This window comes from Malania oleifera, chromosome 3 (assembly GCF_029873635.1).
Source record: "Malania oleifera isolate guangnan ecotype guangnan chromosome 3, ASM2987363v1, whole genome shotgun sequence".
Taxonomy (NCBI): domain Eukaryota; kingdom Viridiplantae; phylum Streptophyta; class Magnoliopsida; order Santalales; family Ximeniaceae; genus Malania; species Malania oleifera.
The window spans coordinates 12,072,002-12,093,056 of NC_080419.1; positions in this window are offsets into that span (position 1 = coordinate 12,072,002).

Sequence of the window (21,055 nt, forward strand, 5' to 3'; positions counted from 1 at the left end):
AAAGACAATGACCTCTCTTGAGATTTGAAGAATTCTAAGGACCTCTTTAGGGTTTGCCAAAAGAATACAAACTATGAATTTAGGTGTAATCTTAAGAGAAAAAAAAAGGGGGGGGGGGGGGGGGGGTGGGGGGTGAATTGGGTATTTTAAAAATTCTAAGATTTTAAGTCTTAATTTTAAACGGCATAATCACACAAACACAAGTTTGAAGATACACAGATTTCAATATTACACAACCTAATAGATTCAAACTATGTATTCCACAAACAATCACTATTTCCCAAACAATCACAAGTGTAAGAAATATTTAAAACATACACAATAGGAAAATAAGAAATAAATAATCAAACACAAGCGGAAATAAAATGAGATAAGGGAAGAGAGATGCAAACTCTAGATTTTTATGAGGTTCAGCCAAAATCGGCTTATGTCCTTGCCTTGGGCAAACTACTTAAAGATTCCACTAGTCTGCTCCTTAAATCCGGGTGGAACTTCTCGTTACACTCTGCTGCTTACGAGAGACACAACTTCCTCCTTACAATCTGCTTCTTACAAGAGGCGTAGCTTCCTCCTCCCCAGTTCACAGTTCGAACTATCAAGACAAGTGATGAAAGATAATTTTGAATACACTCAAATGCTTCCCAATAAGCTAATGAGTACAATGAAACCTAAACAATCTCACAAGATACAACTTGAAGTTTAAGAGAGAATATGTGTTTTTCCCAATGAGGTGTTCGCAATAAAATATATGATCTAAACATATATATATATATATATATATATATATATATATATATATATATAAGTTGCTTCAAAGATCTAAACTCTATTCAATATTTCTCCAAAAATAATTTCTTTAAAATATGTGTGTTGGAGATTCTAGGGTTTTCTTTTAAATAGGTTTTGCAAAGATGAGAGAGTATGAAATCTTTGAATAAAGAATATGAAAGTGAACACTTCAAAGATTCAAGCCATAGTGTAAACTTTTTCCTAAAATATTTTTCAAACAATGGATATATGGAAAACTAAAATATTTTGCACCCAATAAATTATTTCAAATAAAATGAGTAGAAGAGTAGAAAAATAAGATTTGAATGCCTAAAACACAAACTTGTTTACCAAACCTCAAGATCAATATTGCTTTGCAAGATGATGTGAGTGGATGCTTTTGGATCTTGAAGAAAGAAGAAGAGAATGCCCAACAATGATTTTTGTGTAAGAGAATGTAGGCAAGAGAGTGTAAAATAAGTTTTAGGGTTTGTATTTATAAGCACTTTCGGCATATGGCCGTTTTCTACTCGTTGGGTCAATAAAAAAAATATTTTATACAAAAAAAAAAAAAATTTGACCCTTGAGCGCTGGAACGTTGGTTATGCCTGACAGAATTGTCGACGCGTTGGCACACTAGTCAACGAGTGTCCTTCACTCGCTCGTCGACGAGACCAGGGGATTAGTTGACGAGTCACTTGAGTGAAATCAATATGGTCTCGGGACTGCTCGTTGACAATGACAGGGCACTAGTCGACGAGTGGCCTTCATGTATTTGTCGACGAGACCAAGGGACCAGTCGACGAGTTCCCTATTATTCAGCCCTATTAACCTTCTAAAATGCAGATCCAACCTAGGACAAGTGCATATGAATATTTCTTGAAAAACATGCATCCTAGGGTCCGTCTATTGGTCATTTTGAGTTTCCTATCATATCTTATGAGACATGTGAATAAAAATAAGACTAAATACAAATTACAATTAAAAAACTAAATTATCTTCACCCTTTTGTTCTTCTACTTCCATGGAATGAGTCAAAAGTCGTATGCGCATCAAGTTCTTCATGGCTTCCTTAGCATCCTTACCATCTGTAAGTGCTAAGTATTGATCCTGTTCAAAAGCTTCATGCACAGGTAAAATATTAAGTGATTTGTCATTATCAAAACAGGATTGGATTCATAGAGTCATCACAAACCTTTCTTTGTATTTTACAAGAAGACAATTCTTTTGAGGGGTGTTTAATTTGTGATTTTTTGAAAAACCTTAGGTAAGATCTGTAACATTTTTTGAAATCTCAAGGGAGGACAATGGAATTTTTGAAACATCATGGAGGTACCTATCTTTTCGCCAAATCTTAATGAAGGTGAATGTCTTTTGTCCAAAAGTTTTTACAAGTAAACGGGCCTTAAAGTTGTGTTTGGGAGGATGAATTTTGGGTTTTGGATTAGACAGATATGGATTTGAATAAAATTCAATGAAATTTTGTATGTTGTCTTGTCTAAATTCGTACCAATCAAAATTTAAGATCCTAACTCCAAGTTCTCAAATACTTTTTTTGAAAAAAGAGAGAAGGATTCATTAATTAATTAGGCTTAACCATGAATAAGTTTAAAGTTATCATTACAAGGAAGGAGAGGAAAAGAGGGGAACTTAGTGAAGTCCCTAGGAGCATATAAAGCAGACTTTGCTATATAGGGAGCGAGAGCATCGAATTCTCTTTTAACAAAACAAAAGAAAAAAAACATCTTTGCAGACTATCACTGAAAATCTAGATGTCATTTAGGATAGGTTGCGAGTCCCAAAAGGTGCAACATTTGCTTTGATGTCGACAAGTATTTTACGATCAGATAGGATCAAGAGTCTGTTTAGGTTCATCCTTTTCGCCCGAAAGATTGCTTCACGAACGACCCTTGCTTCAGCTTGGAATGCGAATGAGGCTGGAAACTTTACACCACATGATGCTAAGACATCGTTATCAGCATTTTGTCAAAACAATACCTGCAGTTGTAGATTTTCCCTGGTTGAAAGCGGCGTCACATCATAAAATAGCGTTCAGCCTTGATAATGGTGGATGAATCCTATTTTGTGATGGTCGTAGAGGATTGTTTGTTACTACTGTTGCAGGATCTGTGCCAATGGGAGGCTTTGGTTGGAGTGAAGGAGGTGAATGCGTGCCTCTTGAATCTCTGTCTTTGAAAATCTTTCATTTATGCCTTTCCATATTGTCCGAGAGAAGCGAACAAGAATAAGCAAGGTATACTTTGTATCTGTTATTAGAATCGGGAAATTGCGGAGGCTCCGAAGAATTCCCTCTCCTCCAGTTTGAAAAGCCATCAAGGCGGGGATTAAGGGGGAGATGCAAACCAAATGTATTGAGTTGAATGGGAGTGGAGGAAGATGTGGTTATGGTCCTCTTGCTAGTAACCACTCAAGGCACAGTTGGTGATGTTCGATTGGTGATTTTTTATTGGGAGCATGTTCATAAGGAGTATCCAAAAAAATATTTTCATTTTTGGCATCCAATTGAAGCTCAATACTCTCTTAAGCCATTTCACTTTCTCATTCGAGTGGTAGTCATGTTGAAGGGGCCAGCAATCTTGATAGAGCTGTTCATGTAGAAGAAAATCTATTTTTCTGTTACTCTGTTGTTTTTCTTTTTATATCAAATACTATTAAAAAATAAAAAAAAACTGTTATAATATGATTGAAAGACTAAAGAATAATTAAATATTAATGATGGATAAAGTTAAAATTTTATTTGTTGATTTGTTATATAATTTATGGTCTTTTTCACTTTTTTTGCTACAAGAAGCAATAAAACAAATCTTAAATCATATCGGGTAGGGTCAGTTATATGAATCTTTTTTCATCAAATTACATGATCATGAACAATTTACTTCAACAAATTAGTGCTATTAAATCCCTACTTATTATCTCATTATAAGTTATTTTTGGTCTATCTCATCTCGTTCTACTGCATCTTACTGTAACTGGCCAGCCCACTCCTCATTGGTTCACTATTTGATCTATGTTGCACATGCTCAAATCGTTTGAGGTGCTCTTCCCTTATGTTATTTTTTATAAGAGTTACGCTTAACTTACTGCAAATATATTCATTTATTAATTTATCTTTTAATATTACATTACTCATCTACCTTAATATTCTCATCTCAACAACTTTTACTTTTTTAGATACATCGCCTCTTAGTTGCCCAACATTATAATTCATATAGCATAACTGGTTTTACAACCATCCTATATAACTTTCCCTTTGATTTAAAGATTGTTCTACCATCACACATCACACTAGAAACACTTCTCCATTTTACCTACTTCTTCCCCCTCCCCCCCCCCCCTTTTTTTGATAACCTGAGGACTCCAACCGCACCATTGCGCTACTTAGGACACTGTGGTGTGCCACCAAACCTGGGGAGATGAAAATCACCCACCCATTGATGTACCACTGGTAATTTACCGAGATAAACTCTCAAGGGGGATTCAAACCCGTGAGCTTGGGGTCACCAAGCCAACCCCACTTGCTTTAACTCTATTATTACATGTGTTCCTCAATTTCTCCATCAGCTTGCATAGTATATCTAAGATATTAAAATTTACTTGTATTTTTGATTCATTAATTATTAAGTTTAATATTTTCTCTAATATTCCTCCTGTTAAATATATTTTGTCTTATTTTTACTTATACTAAACTACTAGATTCTTAAACTTCTCCTCATAACTCTAAGTTAGGTTTTATTTCATTCCTAGTTTCATCAATCAAGACAATATTATTTGCAAACAATACAACATAGGAACTCATTTTGTTTGCAAACAACACAACATAGGAACTCATTTTAGATACTTTTAGTTAGCTCGCCCATAGGGCAAAAAGATAAAATTTCAAAGTAGAACCTTGATGTACACATAATATGATTGAAAATTAGAACTGCACATCCATTCTTGTTCTGTATGCTTTTAATATATATATATATATATATATATATATATATATATATATATATCTGTGTGTGTGTGTGTGTGTGTGGGGAGAAGTATATACAAAAATTATTAATAATGTATTAATATGTTTGTAATTAGTTTGGCTTTCATCAGTTTTTAGCTAAATGATCTAATTTATTAACATACAAGAATTAAAAAAAATATCTTTTATTAATTAGAAATGCAACTAAATACATTCTAAGAGTAAAAGTATGAGTAGCGAGCATGGTGAATACAAAAAATACATTGCCAAAAAATCAATTAAAATGCTAGATATTGTTGTTATTGAAGATTTGAGTCCATAAAGATTATGTTTAGTTCACAAAATAGGAATACATTAGTTATAATAGGTTAAGTTATACAAATTTTTTTTATATTTTTACTATAAAGCAAACAATAATTGAAACTTTTTTTTGAATACGTAGCAAGGAATAGAGAAGAAATAATTATTCCCAAATTTTATCATGGAAATGCCTATTAATTCTTTTCTTGTTACATGCTAAATGAAATAATAAGAAATATGTAAGGAATCATTATTACATATTCTACTAAATTTTCATTATATTTCCTCTTATTTCAAGAAATAATTATTCCACAAATCAAACGTATACCTAACCATTTTTTATATTTTTATGCTATAACTTTTATTTTAGATTAATGTAGGTGGTCCCTCTAACCTCCAAAATTAATACTCAAAATGTTTATATTTTAGAATGTTTAATCTTCAAAAATGTACTTGGATACGTTCTTTAAGTAAAAAAAAAAAAAAAAAATGATGGTCGTACACTCAATTTGCACACCAAACTAATAGACTTTATTTATTTATTTATTTTTAAAGATATACAAAATAAACTTAGATAGTATTTGAGAGCATAGATTTTGGACGTTATATTTGGGTTTGAGTGGATTTGGATAAATTTTAATATAATTGTATATTTTACAACTTATCCAAATTTAATCCAATTCCAAATTCAAGACCTCTCCAAACATAAGGTGTATCATACATTTTTTTTAGGTTAATAAAAATCATAAGCAAGCCCCTCGATTTGTTTTTTGGTCTAAATTTTTCCATTAATCTTATTAGAAGGTGTATATAACTTATGTTGTAGAATTTTTAGGCATAAAACAAAATTAATTTTCTAAAACCCTCATTTCTAGCCTTAATCTTTGTTCAACAACACTTTCTATATTTTCATTGTATAACTCATAAGTTTAATTCTGCAATAGTTATTAGAATTTTAACTATATTATTACTTTTATATATAAATATTAAAGTGTTTTTCCTCCTTTCAATAAGTATGTTAAATAACTTGGTCAACTATATAAGTCCATTTTTACCTAGGGATTTCCAAATTTCAGCTACTTTAATTTTGCAAATAATTGTCATATTTTTTTCGTATTTTTCTTATTTGTCAATTCTAAATGTAAAATTTTTACTTAATTTTCTTTAAATAGCTAATTAAAATTACTCTGTCATTTTCTGTTATATCATCTTCTTAAAAAAAAATAATATCGTCCTTACTTTTTATAGATTTTATATTAATTTTACTTCTTTCCTAATGTGAAAAGTTAAGATTGCAAATAAGTCAAACCAAGCTGAGCTTTGGCATGCTCATTCGTAATTTGTTTAACAAAATGAGCTTTTAAAAATGACTGCGAATTGGGTATGTTAATTAAATAATCTGAACTCAACCATATTCGTCTTCGAATCATTTATTGATCAAGGTTAAAACAAGGCAAGTCTAGTTATATTAAAATTTTCATTATATATTAATGAAATCTACAACTAAATTTAAAATTGCCCATTGATGTAAACAAACAAATGAATTTGTTCATTAAAAATATAAAATTTAATAATCTCAATTTAAAATTAACTCTAAACCAACCATATAAATCAATGAGCCTCTTAACAACAACAACTTTTGATCTGTTCATGAACTACTTCATTAGCTAACTTATAAGTTTATTAAACAAGTATATTGTTTGAATTTTTAAGTCAGTCAACTTTCAAACTACTTATACGTAAGATTGGCAAATTTTATATCATCTAACTCAAGTTCAGTTGGTTTACTTTTCAAATTTAAAATATAAACTCGAATTTGTCTCATTTATCTTAAAGAAAGAGTTTGAAGGAGTCATTGTTAAGTCGGGTACCAAATAGTTTGGGAATAGGTAGCTTGACTTGATTAGTTGCAGCCCTATTTCTTTCCTTTTTCAAGTCCATGCAAACTGTCTTAAAGTTGAAGACTAAGGCTTTCTTATCCGCATTACATGTGCTAGGGGTCAGTTTAAGATGACAGTCTTGCAGTAGTCCAAAAGTTGTTGTACCTTTAGCTGACTCCTATTAAAGCTCAACCCAACATTGATCAGAATTAAGTAGGGGTGTAATTGGTTTTTTCTTATCATTTTTTTTTTTTTTTGAAATCTAACACGATTTTTTTCATTTCTTATTTTTAGTGAACTGAGCCAAACCAACTCAGATATGCCTAAACCTAAACCGAGCCAAATTGAAAATTTTGTTGGTTCGGTTTGTGCTGCTTGATGTGGTTTGTGTTGTTCGGTTCAGTTCTTAGTTTTGGAAAACTCTAAATTAGCACATATAATGAAAAAAAATAGGATACTAAAAGGAAAATATATGGTTTATCTTGTGTGAACTTGTGGAGGGCAAGCCACCAAGGCAAACAAGCAAGGAAACCTAGGCGATGCACTGCAGAGTCCGAGCTGGAGGTGTACCCAATGCCCACTGCCCCAACAGGAGAACTGAAGAGGAAAGGAGTGATGAGGTGTGGAGCTAAGGGAGTGAGGGTTTCATTGATAAGGGGATGAGGGGTGGCGGTTGGTGATCGGTAAGCCAGTTTTTTTTTTAAATAGGTAATATCATTAAAAGAGGAGAATTTAAGTAAGATGCTTGGATTCTCAGAATAAGACAACAGATAAAGACGAGGTTAAATCATCCTTCAAAATTAGAGAAAATACAAGAGAACTCTATCCAATCTAAGGATAATAAAAGGGTATTAGACCTAAACTAATGAAACATATATAATAAGTAGCGGTCAAATATGATTGAAATAGTACAGTACTTCTGGCTGATTGGTTAGCCAGTGTTAGAGTTGAGAGAGTGAGGGTTTTAAAAGAAAAGTGAGTTAATGACAAGATGGGGCCTTTTTCTTTTTGGGGGTGGGGGTTGGGGGGGGGGGGGGGGGGGGGGGGGGGGGGGCGCGGGAGCTGCCTGGTTTGTGTTAGATTAGGGTTACGGTTTTTAAAATCAAGGACTAAAGTGACATTTTTTTTTTTTGAAAAGATAAATTCATTAAGAGAAGGAAAGCCAAGCAAGAAGCTTGGGCCCTCCGAAACTGTTACAACAATTAAGGTGAAAAAATCACTCTCACAGCTTAAGAAAAATACAATTAAATTCCTCCCAATCTAAATTAGCCAAAAGGGAGTTAGCCCTGTACCAATGAAACAAAATAATAAGACATCTTTCGTATGTAACCTGGGCCACGGTGTATTTTTCCCTAAAAATTCTATCATACATTTCCTTCCATATTGTCCAACAAGTAGCTGCCAAAGAAGCTGCTTTTAATCTTCGAAGGAAACCTTTCAGATTAGTGGAGCTCCATAGAAAGAACATTGAGAGGAGATTATTTGGCATATTTTAAAGCTATATGTATATATATGTGTGTGTGTGTGAGTGTGTGTGTGTGTGTGTACCCTAGTTCGGTGTGGTTTGGTTCAACCAATTTTTTAAAGTGTAAAACATGAGTGAGTTGTCATAATCAGTTATCACTCATATAAATTGAATTGGACTGGCTCACATAAAAAACCAACTAATTTCGGTTTGATTTGGTTTTGATTCAATGAATTTTGTCAATTTTAGTTTTTTTTTTTTTTTGATAATCCAGGAACTCTAACCACTATCACCACTTTAGACACTATGATGCGGCACCAAACCCCCCCGGGGGGGGGGGGTGAAAGTCACCCGTCCATTGGTGCACTCTTGGTAATTCACCGGTATAATGCTTCAAGAGAAAATCAAACCCGTGACCTTGGAGTAACTAAAGCTACAAGCGCCCTTACTGCTTGAGATGGCCTAACAGGATTGTCAATTTTAGTCTATTACATACATGTACATATACGTATGCATATGCATGAATGCATGTATATATATATATATATATATATATGTTTGTTTGTGTATTTGTATGTGTGTTGTTGGGAGAGATATCAATAAACAATCACAGCGGAATAATTCTACTCCCTATATGCAAGCAAATATAGTGTATCTCTACTTTTATACGTGTTAAAAATAATAAGAGAAATAATCAATTACACCAAACCACAAGAACACAAGTAATTTTTTATGTGGAAAACTTCCCCAGTGTAAGGAAGAAAAACCATGGAATCTAATCCAGTTAAAATTTCCACTATCAATCAAATAATGGGTATACAAATCTTCTCTAATCGTAATTAGAGGATACAAATATATCTCATCAAGATATCAACAATCTTGGCAAATACAAAGAGAATTGGAGAGAATATACCAAATTCACGGTTACTGTTCATGGGAAAAATCCCTAACTTCCGAGCTCCAAATTCAATCTCTACCGTTCAGATTGTAACTCCTTGAGTCGTGAACCTCTCCTTCAAATTTCAGCTCGATCGGACCACATACGAAGCGGGATCAAAATCTTAATAAAATCTAGGCAGCATGAGAAAAATCACGTTTTTCTCTCTTTCTTTTGGGAAGTGACGGTTCCTCTCTTCTTTCCTCTCTTTTTATAATTTTCTTTAGGTTTTTCACATTAAAAGGGCTGGGCTTTGGGCTTTTAATAAAGTCCACTTGGACTTTCCTCCACATGGAAGGAAATAACCCAACATGTGTGTGAGAGAGAGAGAATTAGTAAGCACAAACGGGCTGAGAGAAAAGAACAAAGGGATTAGGTCACGAAGGACGAACTGAATTGAAACCTACAGGTGGATGGTGAACTGAGGAATCACAGAATCTGAGAAATTCAGGAATGGAGTAGTCAATTTTCAGATCATGAGGATCTGAGATGGATGCTTGCAATAATGCATATGTATAAGAAACAGCTAGCAGCTGCTCTCCAAGTCTCAGGTAATTATCGAACTGGGTGTGGTCTCAGACTCAGGTACAAGCATGGAGCATCCGAGCTAAAAAATTAAACAGCTGGGTCAGTATTCTCAGGTGCCCAGAAGAATGCATGCCTGCAGGATAACAACTGTGAAAGTAAAAATACGATCGAACAGCTGCATGCCTGATAAAAAAAAAAAAAGAAAAAAAAAAGACATGATCAGTACGTACCTGCTGCAGTGTCCATGCATGCCTCTATAAATTAAACTACCTCCAAATCACAAAGTTGATCCTTCCATCATTATTATTACCTGAAACCCAATGCTTCCATTTCTACATTTATAATACAAACGCCTTCCACAAACCCCAAATGAATAGGACTCTGCAATGGAAATGGGCATGGCATATTCTTCTAATATATATACATATATATCGAAAGATATGGCTTGTAAGGCACAAGAATAAGTTTGATTATATTTCTTTAATTTTTAATAAAATTTAATTTCTGCAAGAATGGGCTCCAAAGTTGAAGTTTGGATCTTTAGTTGAAACTATTGTGCTACAATATTGAGATGATCAATAATATTTTTTTTTTGACCTATTCATTTAAGTTATTAGTTTAAGATTCAAAAAGATTTTATTATTTGAAAATGTTATTTACCATGTAATTTAGCTATGATATGTTAAGTACAACTACATGTTTAGATATGATGACTATTGATCTTAATTTGAATTTGTTGTGAAAAATGAATTGCACAACGAAATATATTTGGGATCAAACACACAATTTAATGATGAATATACAGAAACATTTCATAAACACAACAAATATATTAAAGCAATTACAACACAATACACAGGGAATTATGTGGTTTGACAACGCCTACATCCACGGGATCGAGCAAACGACAATGATTCACTGTCTTCTTGTCCAAAAGACATGAACAATACATCAACCATGTACAACCATCACTTTAAATACATCACAAATGACATATAAATAGAGTTCCTAGAGGTTTCCCTCCAAACCCCAACCAAATTAACGTCCCCTTATTTAAAATTTGAAATCTGCAGAGGGTATCCCGAGCCAAACCATCGATGGTTTCAGACAGAATGAAAATTCATTCAAATACTGCTCCAAATCGTCGACGGTTAGAGAGCTACCTTTGATGGTTTACCCTGATACACCTTGATTTCCTTAATTCTTTCCCTTTATGCATGCTTTCCACTCAGTATGTGAGTCACATATCACAACAATCTCCACCTTGGTGAATATACGCCCCTTAGGAGAAACTAAAAACATAAATTCGTTGCTCCACCTTGACCTTGGGACATTAGGTTGGGACCGCCTCTCGTTTAGCAACTGGAGACAAAAACTAAGTCCAAGCAATGCTTGAACTTGCCCATGACAGCTTCAGCTTTTGCAATTGGCCCCAATTCAGTTGTAGATGTAACAACATGAGACTGCGTCGTGAGCTTACAACAAGGTCTTCTCACAACAGTAAACACAAAACCTGCTGGAAGCCTTCTATTATCAAAGTCCCCTGCATAGTCTTCAACAAATCTCACAATTGAAACACCATCGAAACACCCCATTGTACTAACATGGGGGAACTTTGACATATCCCAGACATCATCGACCATCCTTGGGTATCGAGCAATAGACATTTTACATTGATTCTCCACAGAAGCCCCTTAAGACGGCAAACAAAGTCTCCTTGCAGTTCTGTCCACAAAACCACCATGAGATAACACCAATCTGCCCACAGCTCTGTCCACAAAGGTACCCCGAGATAACACTAATCTCTCTGCCACTCTGCCCATGCGAATCTTCAAACCAAGACCCTTCTTGGCTATAGCCAAAATCTTCATGTCAAAATTAACCTTTAAATAGAGTTTCCAATTGATTAGTTTCAGTTAAATCCTTCATAACCAATAACATATCATTCACACACAACAGATACATCACTCCTTTACATCCTATCATCCTCTTCCATCCTAAAAGTTTCACCAACTCCCACACCTGTTTCTTATGCAATACTTCCATTTCCTCCACCATAGCACTCATCCACCTATTTTTTCCTTTGTTGTGCACTGCAACTTGAAAAGTAGTAGGAACCTTGTTGCTAGAAGTAATGAATGCATAAAGCACCAGAATGTCAAATTTATACTCGAGTAGTGGTTTGATAGTGCACCTGGGCCCATCGTGATCCTGTTGGTCTCCCGAGCTGAAACGCCCTGCAATATGAACAATGTCATCTCTACATTGAGTCTGTAGTTTCACTTGCATCACATGCCCATTTATACTGTGATATTGTTGACCCGAGATAAAACTCCCTACATTTCTACCCCGAGTATCTAACTCCACTTGAATTACATGTTTGCTACTGCTGCTACAATTGCAGTTTTCTAACATTTTTTTTTTCTTTTTCTTTACCTGAATACGTTGCCCCATGGCTTTCACACCAAAAAATCATGTCTCTATTGATCATCACCTTGTTTGTCATAGGACTACCCGAATTAAACCCACCTTTCTTATACCCCAGAAAGATGTACTGTCTAGACATAACAAAAAGCCTAGATCCCACCTAACTAGAAACGTGCACCTGTGGACATTCACTCAAAACTGAGTAGTCTATCGCAAAATCTGTCCACAATTCTCTTACAACTCTCCTATCTAGTGACACCTTTGGAGATTGGTCACACAAGAAACACGCCGTACTCACTGAGTTCACCAAGAAGTTCCTTGCAAGCCCTTTATATAACCTACCCTACTCACAAAACTCCTTAAAAAAAACTAACATACTCAGACCTAATGTCTAATTTGAGGATCTCTCTCCCAGTCTGGTTTTCCACCTCAATCACAAGTTAAACCTGGCAAACACCTCCAACTTGTTCCACATGAGATACACCAAGACCTTTCGTGATAAACCCATGAAAAACATATATCTACCCCATGATGCTATCCTCATCGGTTCTCAAACATCTGAATACATGTGGTCACCTATATGCCCTAACTGCATATGCCACAAAACATCTAACTCAGATTCTATAGCTGCAGATTCACCTACAACTGTGATATGTTGTAGTGCATAAATATTTCCCGCTACCTTTTATCCTTTCATCATCATCAAGTTGTGATGTAAGACGGGAGTTGTAACGAACTGCCTATTTTATCATTTTTTTTTTTCCAAATTAATAAATCTTGCAGATCATAATCCACCTGTACCCAAGGTACCAGGGATATATAAAAAATACAATACGGAAGCCTAGGCAGCAGGAAAACATAAATCATATATATCCTGGAATATCATTAAATACAAAACCAGAGTTTACTATATCCATAATACAACTCTCAAAATCTCCAAAGACCAATCCTAGGGTTGTTTCCCACAACATTCATCTGACCCTACCAAAAAGACTTACCATTCAGAAAAGGGTAGATCAGCGATATCTATCTCAGTGGAGCTTTATCCGCTCTCCTATCCGGGGCTCTTGAAATAATCAAATAATTTGGGGTGAGACACCTCTTAGTAAAGAAAAATAAACTAATACCAGTATGTGACAACATGAGTATTCTATGTTATACATAAGAGCATACATAAACATATTTAGTAAAACTGTCAATATTATTTTTGGCAAAAGTATAATCATAGCATAACCGAACATACTGAGTTTCCATAAAGATAATCCATCTTTTATAATTTTAATAATACGAAAACAATCCTCGTAGGTTAGCTGACTAATGTTATGTATTACCCCCACATGACTGGGTTGTGTGGCCCTAAGGCGGGACCTGACAATGGCTAGCCGACCACTGCCAAGTCAAAATAAATGTCTATAAGTACGATGGGCCTGCCAAACTGGTCCGTACACCAGGGCGCCAACACTTCAAGAACCACATCGACTATCCATCCTCACGCTGCCCCATGTGACAACGATAACACAAATATCACGATCAACGTGACCACATAACTACGGTACCATGTCTAGTGCAAGCTTAAACCAAGCCAACCAGGTTCTGATACTATATATCATATTCCAAACCCTAATACATCATTATTACATAGTAATAATTGTCAATTCACTATCATCATATCACATTTCATATACAAAGTGAAAAATCATCGGCCCGTACGTCGGCATATCATATTTTATCAATCACGGCCCGTACGCCGCATTACATAACAAATAAGAGACTTGGTCCGTACGCCGGCTCAATCACCTCAATAGCTCGACCCGTATGCCGGAATATCATATAAAAATATTCTCGGCCCGTACACTAGTTTTACCATTGTAAAACTCTACATTTTCTCAGAAAACAGTATTTCACAATAAATCTTACTCATGCCACACAGAATGGGTATTAGGTATGTTCAAACACATCGCCATTTATCACAGTATTTCCCAACATAAAATATACATATATATATATATTTATTTTCTTGAAACCAAATATTATAAGATTATACATACATTTTCATAAAATTACTGGCTTAATTTATTCCCTTACCTAATTCCTGAAAAGTCCCTAAATTAATCTGCCCTGCACTCGCTCCACCCTGAAAACTATATTTTATAGAAATAAATTTCAGTATTTCATCGTATATAACATTTTTTACAACTATAGTAAGGCCAAATACTGAGGAGAAAGTCTTACCCTGAATTTGGGATGGTTTCCAACTTAGCCCCACTGACGATCTACTCCAGCAGATATGCAGAGAACTTCACCAAGAGCGTCGTGGTGGCCTCAGATTGTCGAACTAGCGACAGATCGGCCTGAGATCTTAGAGAGAAGGGAGGAGGGGCGTAGAGGAGAGAGAGGGAGGAGTATTTGCACCGAAAATAGCCAAAAAATGAAGGTTGACTCTATTTATACACTGGGCTTCGTCGACGAGCCACATCATCTCATTGATGAGGCCAAGAAGAAGACTTGTTGACGAACTCTCTCCTCCTCGACAAAATTCAGAATCACCCAAAACCCTCTCTCGGTATTTTCTAGTCAATGTGACACGTCCTCGTCGATGAGCCCAATTGTAATTTTGTAGAGTAGGCCTGCTGCCCCTTTCTTTTCCCTTCCAACTTCTATTTTCCCCTTCTTTATCATTATTTAAAATACCATAATTCCTCTGGATCATTATATTCTCTCCTTCTTATAAAAATTTCGTCCTCAAAATTTTCTATTCACGTAGTTCATCATCCCTTAAAGAAAAATGGTATACTTATTTTATTACCTACCCTCACTTATGGTAGAGGAATACTGTGGTTACATTCCGAGTCCTAGGAGATTATATAAACAAAATAAAAATTCTCCCAAAACTAAAATATCACTTACTAATTAAACTATTACATGTACCTGCCAAAAGAAATATTACCTAACTATTTAAGCTTCTTGAAATAATTGCGGATACTTCTGCTTTATCTGCTCCTCAGATTCCCAGGAAGCATCTTCCACTATATGATTCCTCCATAAAACTTTTACCAGACGAATGTTCTTATTATGTAACTCTTGCACTTTCTTATCCAGAATCTGTACTTGCACCTCCTCATATACCAATGAATCATTGAGCTATAATTCACCATAATTGATAATATGAGATGGGTCTGGGACGTACTCCCTCAATATGGCAACGTGGAATATGTCGTGCATCCTAAATAATGTAGGTGGCAAAGTTAGCCTATAGGCCACCGGCCCCACTTTATCTAGAATTTCAAATGGACCGATAAACCTAGGGTTAAGTTTACCCTTCTTTGCAAACCTCATAATTTCTTTTAACGGAGCTATCTTTAAAAATACATGATCATCAACATCGAACTCCAAATTCCTGCGACGATTATCGGCATAACTTTTCTGTTGGCTCCAAGTTATACTGATTCTCTCTCTGATGAGTCGAACCTTATCGTATGCCTGCTAAACAAGTTCTGGTCCCACAACTCACCGCTCACCCACTTTATCCCAAAATAAAGGAGAACTATATCTCCTACCGTAAAGAGCCTCAAACGGTGTCATGCCAATGCTGGTCTGATAACTGTTATTATACACAAATTCCATCAGCGGCATGAACTGAATTCAACTAACCCCAAAATCTAATACACACGCTTGGAGCATATCTTCTAATATTTGTATCGTCATCTCAGTCTGCCCGTCTGATTGAGGATGGAATATCGTGCTAAAAGACAACTAAGACCCTAGTGCTTCCTATAGACTCTTCCAAAAATGTGATGTGAAACGCGGGTCTCGATCTGACATAATAGATACTGGCACCCCATGAGAACGAACTATCTCCTGAATTTAAATCTCTGCCAAACGATTGAGGGAATAACTGATCTTAATAGGCAAGAAGTGGGTGGTCTTAGTCAAACGGTCAACAATCATCCAGATAGCATTCTGATCGTTTAACGTCGTCGGTAGTCCTATCACAAAATCCGTAGATATATGAACTCACTTCCATTCTGGGATAAATAATGGCTACAACCGCCCTGCCGGCCTTTGGTACTTAACTTTTATCTGCTGGCACGTCAAACACTAGACCATATTGTAATAACGCAAGAAATTTCTACAGGATTCGTCGATGAACACAGGGGTTTCATCGATGAGGGCTCTTCAGCATCTCGTCGACGAAGACCCATCTCGTCGACGAGAAGATACCGAGAGAGGGTTTAAAGTAGACTGAAATTCATCGATGAGAGTGTAGGTTTGTCGACGAACTTTCTACAGGACTCGTCGATGAGGTGACGTGTCTCGTTGACGAATCCTGCCCTATAAATAGTTGAAACTCGAATGTTTAATTAAAATCTTCAGCGCAGAAACCCTTCTCTCTCTCTCTCTCTCTCTTTCACAACCCCCTCCCCTCATCTCTTCGATCCTGGCATCATTTCTTGCCGGATTGAAGATCTGAGGCCACCACGACGCTCCTAACGAAGTTCTCTGCAAGTCTATCAGAGTAGATCGTGGGGAAAGTTAGTTTGAAATTCATCCCAAATTCGAGGTAAGGTGTTTTATTTAGAATCTGCTTTCCCTACAATTATAAAAAGTGTTGTATACAAAAAAATACTGATATTTTGTTCTGGGGGATATTATTTTCAGGATGTTGGGTTAGGAACCCTGTGGGTATAGAACCAGAATTTAGTAGGGGCTTTTCAAATTTAAGGTAAGGGAAATATGCTATGCTAGTAGTTTTAATATGTATACAGAATATTATGAATGTGTAGTTACAAACATGTAGATCAGATTATTTTTTCACGGAATTATGAATATTATTTTTATAGAAAAATTACAGAAATTGAGCATGAGATTGTGTTTATTCAAATGTGTGACATGAGTTTATTATAGTACAATATATAGATTTTACTGCATTACAAATATACAGATATTCAAATATTTCAGATTATTAGCAATGAATGAGACTTATAGTATTTCCCAAAGAAAAACATGATTTCTAAATCATAACACTTAAACAATTTTTTCAGACAGATTATACAGTTATAGCATCAAGATGCTACAGTAGATATTATATACAGAGATTATATATATTATATACAAAGTATACAAATATTATATACAGAGATTACAGATATTATATACAGAGTTTACTGATATTATATACAGATATTTTATGCAGACATTACAGATAGTACAGATAGAGAACATAGATGTTACAAATAGATAATATATATATATATATTTTAGGCAGATATCTCTGATAATACAGTTCATAATTATAGTGTTATGATTGTTTTTGAAATCATGTTAAAAGCAGCAAGATAATTATATATTTATATATGTATACATTATTACGCGATATCAGATCCCTATGGAAATTATAGACAAATATATATATATATATATATATATATATATATATATATATATACAGCAGAGCACGGTACCGTTGCTAGTTTCAGACATGTGCGACCACATGACTTAGATAGCATGTGGATTCCGTCTAACCGTGCTAGGAGAGATTTGCAGTCTCCCCATTATGCTGGGTTGAGGTAGCCGGTTAAACGATGACAGAGGTATGAGATGGCTCAAAGTGATTGTAGTGGGCTAGGATCTACATAGATCAATACAGATTGACAGATGATAGAGATTGACTTACCTGGAGGGCCGACCAGAGTAAATCCAGCCTATGGGCCTCACAACCCTATCATAAGGGGATATATCATGATATACAAATCCCAGTGTATAGCAGAAGTTACTATGTACAGATATATCATGCTACAACAGTTTATACTATTATATTAGCAGTACCTTCAAATAGCAAACTCAGATACACAGTTATATTTTAAAGATTACCTGATAGATATATATTTTGTACAGTTTATTAGTTTTCTCATATTATAGTATGATTACAGTATTTTAAATGATTAACTCAGCCGACACACACTAGTAATAGCATATTTCCACTTACTGAGCGTTGTCTCATCCTAGTGATTTACTATTTTTCAAGAGATTCTACTAGGCGAGCAGATCAGGTTTGTGGGTAGAGATTGTCTTGAACTGTCCTAGTTGGAGGGGTAGGTGTGTTTTGATGCCAGTGATTTAGGGTGGATTGTTTTTTATGTTGTCACTGGGTATTTTGTGTTGTAATTATATTTTTGAGCTTTATAGTTTTCTGGTATTGTATATAGCAGTTCCCAGTTTTGTACACCCCTGCTTAGTTATATATGATAGACAGAGTTTCTTTAGTGCTCTTTTGAGCCAGAGTTATTTTCAGTTCTATTACAGACAGATGATAAAAAAAAATGTTTAATAAGTAGCTGGATGTTACAGTTTGGTATTAAAGTTTAGGTTGTTAGGTTCTGCAGACTCTAGAATGCAGTGGATACAATACTAGAATATAGGAAAAGAATTTGAGGAATTGTTCTATGGTCTAAATACAAGATTATCGTGGTGGTTTCTATGTTTTTCTTGGGGTGACGATTTTAGGAAAATCATAATAAACTATCGACGAGTAGTGTGTTTAGGTCGTAGGATTGGATTTTTGGGTAGGAATAAGGGAAATAGTTGACAGTGAATTTGAGGCTTTAGTTGGATGAAGTAAGGTAGATCTGTACAGGATTTTAAAATAGTGTTTTGTGTATTTTCAGGATGGATCTGGGTAGCAGTGATACGTATGCTGGAGGTCACAGACTAGGACCCTCCAGTATGGGAGGTGGAGATACAGATGTTGTACTATGCAGCGTCACCCAACAGGTGATGACTAAGATGGCTAGGAGTGGAGGAGAGCATAGATGCATGATCGAGCAGTTTACGCGGATGAGGCCTCCTTCTTTTGCTAGAGGACCTGACCCGATTGTGGTTGAGAATTGGGTTCAGGATGTCGAGGAGATTTTAGCAGTACTGGCATGTACAGATGAGTAGAAAGTGGCGTTTGTGACGTTTAAATTGACAGGAGAGCCAAAACTTTAGTGGAGATCAGCACAGATGATTGAGGAGCAGAAGCCGGATCCAATGCTAGTGTCATGGAGTCGGTTCAAGGAATTGTTCTTCGAGTGATATATCCTTGCTATCGTTCAGAGTGCAAAGGCAGCGAAATTTCTGCATTTTTCTTAAGGGTTGATGACAGTGACATAGTATGCTAAACAATTTCATGAGTTATACCGTTTTGCCCCACATGTAGCACCAGATGAAGAGAAAAAAGGCCAAGAAGTTTGAAGAGGGATTGAAATAAAGTTTATTTGAGTAAGTTATTGGCTTTCGAGCTCAGACGTTTGTAGAGGTGGTGGATAGAGCTACTATTATTGAGAATGGTATGCAGAGGAGTGCTGCAGCTCAGGGTTAGAGGAAGAGGTCTGCGCCTCAGGATTTACAAGCGAGCCCTAACTGAGGGCCATGGAGAAGAGATCTCTATGGAGGTGGTCACGGATGATGGGCCGTGGTGGTTTTCAGGGTGGACGGGCTGCTCCTACCTATCCTAAATGTGGCCGCAGATGTCCAGGTGAATGCAGGATGGGTGAGGACGTTTGCTAACGTTGTGGGAGACCCGGCCATAGATCTTTGTCGTGTCAGGGATTGACAGCTCAGGCACCAGCTCTCAGACCATACCGGGGTGGTTATCAGGTGCCCCGTGGAGGACAATAGAGAAATATGGTACCGGCGAGGGTGTACGCATTGACACCGGGTGACGCCGATGCAGCTGGAAACGTAGTTACCGGTACCTTTACTGCTTTCTCATTTATAGCTATTGTTTTATTTGATGTAGGTGCCACCAATTCTTTTGTTTCTGCGGTATATGCTAAGTTAACGAGGTGTGAGGCACAATTATTGGATATTGGGTTGGTTGTAACTACGCCGACTGGGTCAGTGGTGAGATGTAGAAAGGTACTCAGGGGTTTTCCAGTAACTATTCAGGGGAAAGTATTGCCAGCTGATTTAGTGATATTAGATATGAAAGGATTTGATATAATTCTGGGTTTGGACTGGTTAGCAGATAATCATGCTAGTATTGACTGTCATTTGAAAGAAGTGATTTTCAAACTTCCAGGCGAGCCAGAATATAGACTTCTTGGTTCGCGGGTGCGTTCTTCGCCATAGTTTGCGTCAGCTATTCAGGTGAGAAAATTGATCCAAGAAGGTTGTTAGGGATTTGTTGCTTACATCAAGGAATCACCGAAAGAAGAACTGAAACAAGCTGATGTTCTTGTAGTTAGAGAATTTTTAGATGTATTTCTAGAAGAATTACCTGGTTTACCCCCAGGCCGTGAAGTAGAGTTTACAGTGGATCTTCTACCGGGGTTAGCACTAGTATCTAAAACTCCTTATCGAATGACCCTAGCTGAGTTAAAAAAATTAAAAGATCAGTTGTAGGAATTACTAGATAAAGGATTCATCAGACCCAGCGTGTCACCTTGGGGAGCACCAGTCTTATTTGTGAAAAAGAAAGATGAGACCATGAGGATGTGTATAGATTACAGGCAAATAAATAAATTGACAATTAAGAATAAATATCCTCTTCCCAGGATCGATGATTTGTTTGATTAGCTCCAGGGGACTCAAGTTTATTCTAAAATCGACCTGCGGTCAGGTTATCATGAGATGAGAGTGAGGGCAGAGGACGTCTCGAAAACGGTGTTTCGTACGAGATATAGGCATTACAAATTCTTGGTGATGCCATTTGGGTTGACTAATGCACCAGCGGTATTCATGGATTTAATGAACTGAGTGTTCCATTAGTACCTAGACTAGTTTGTGAT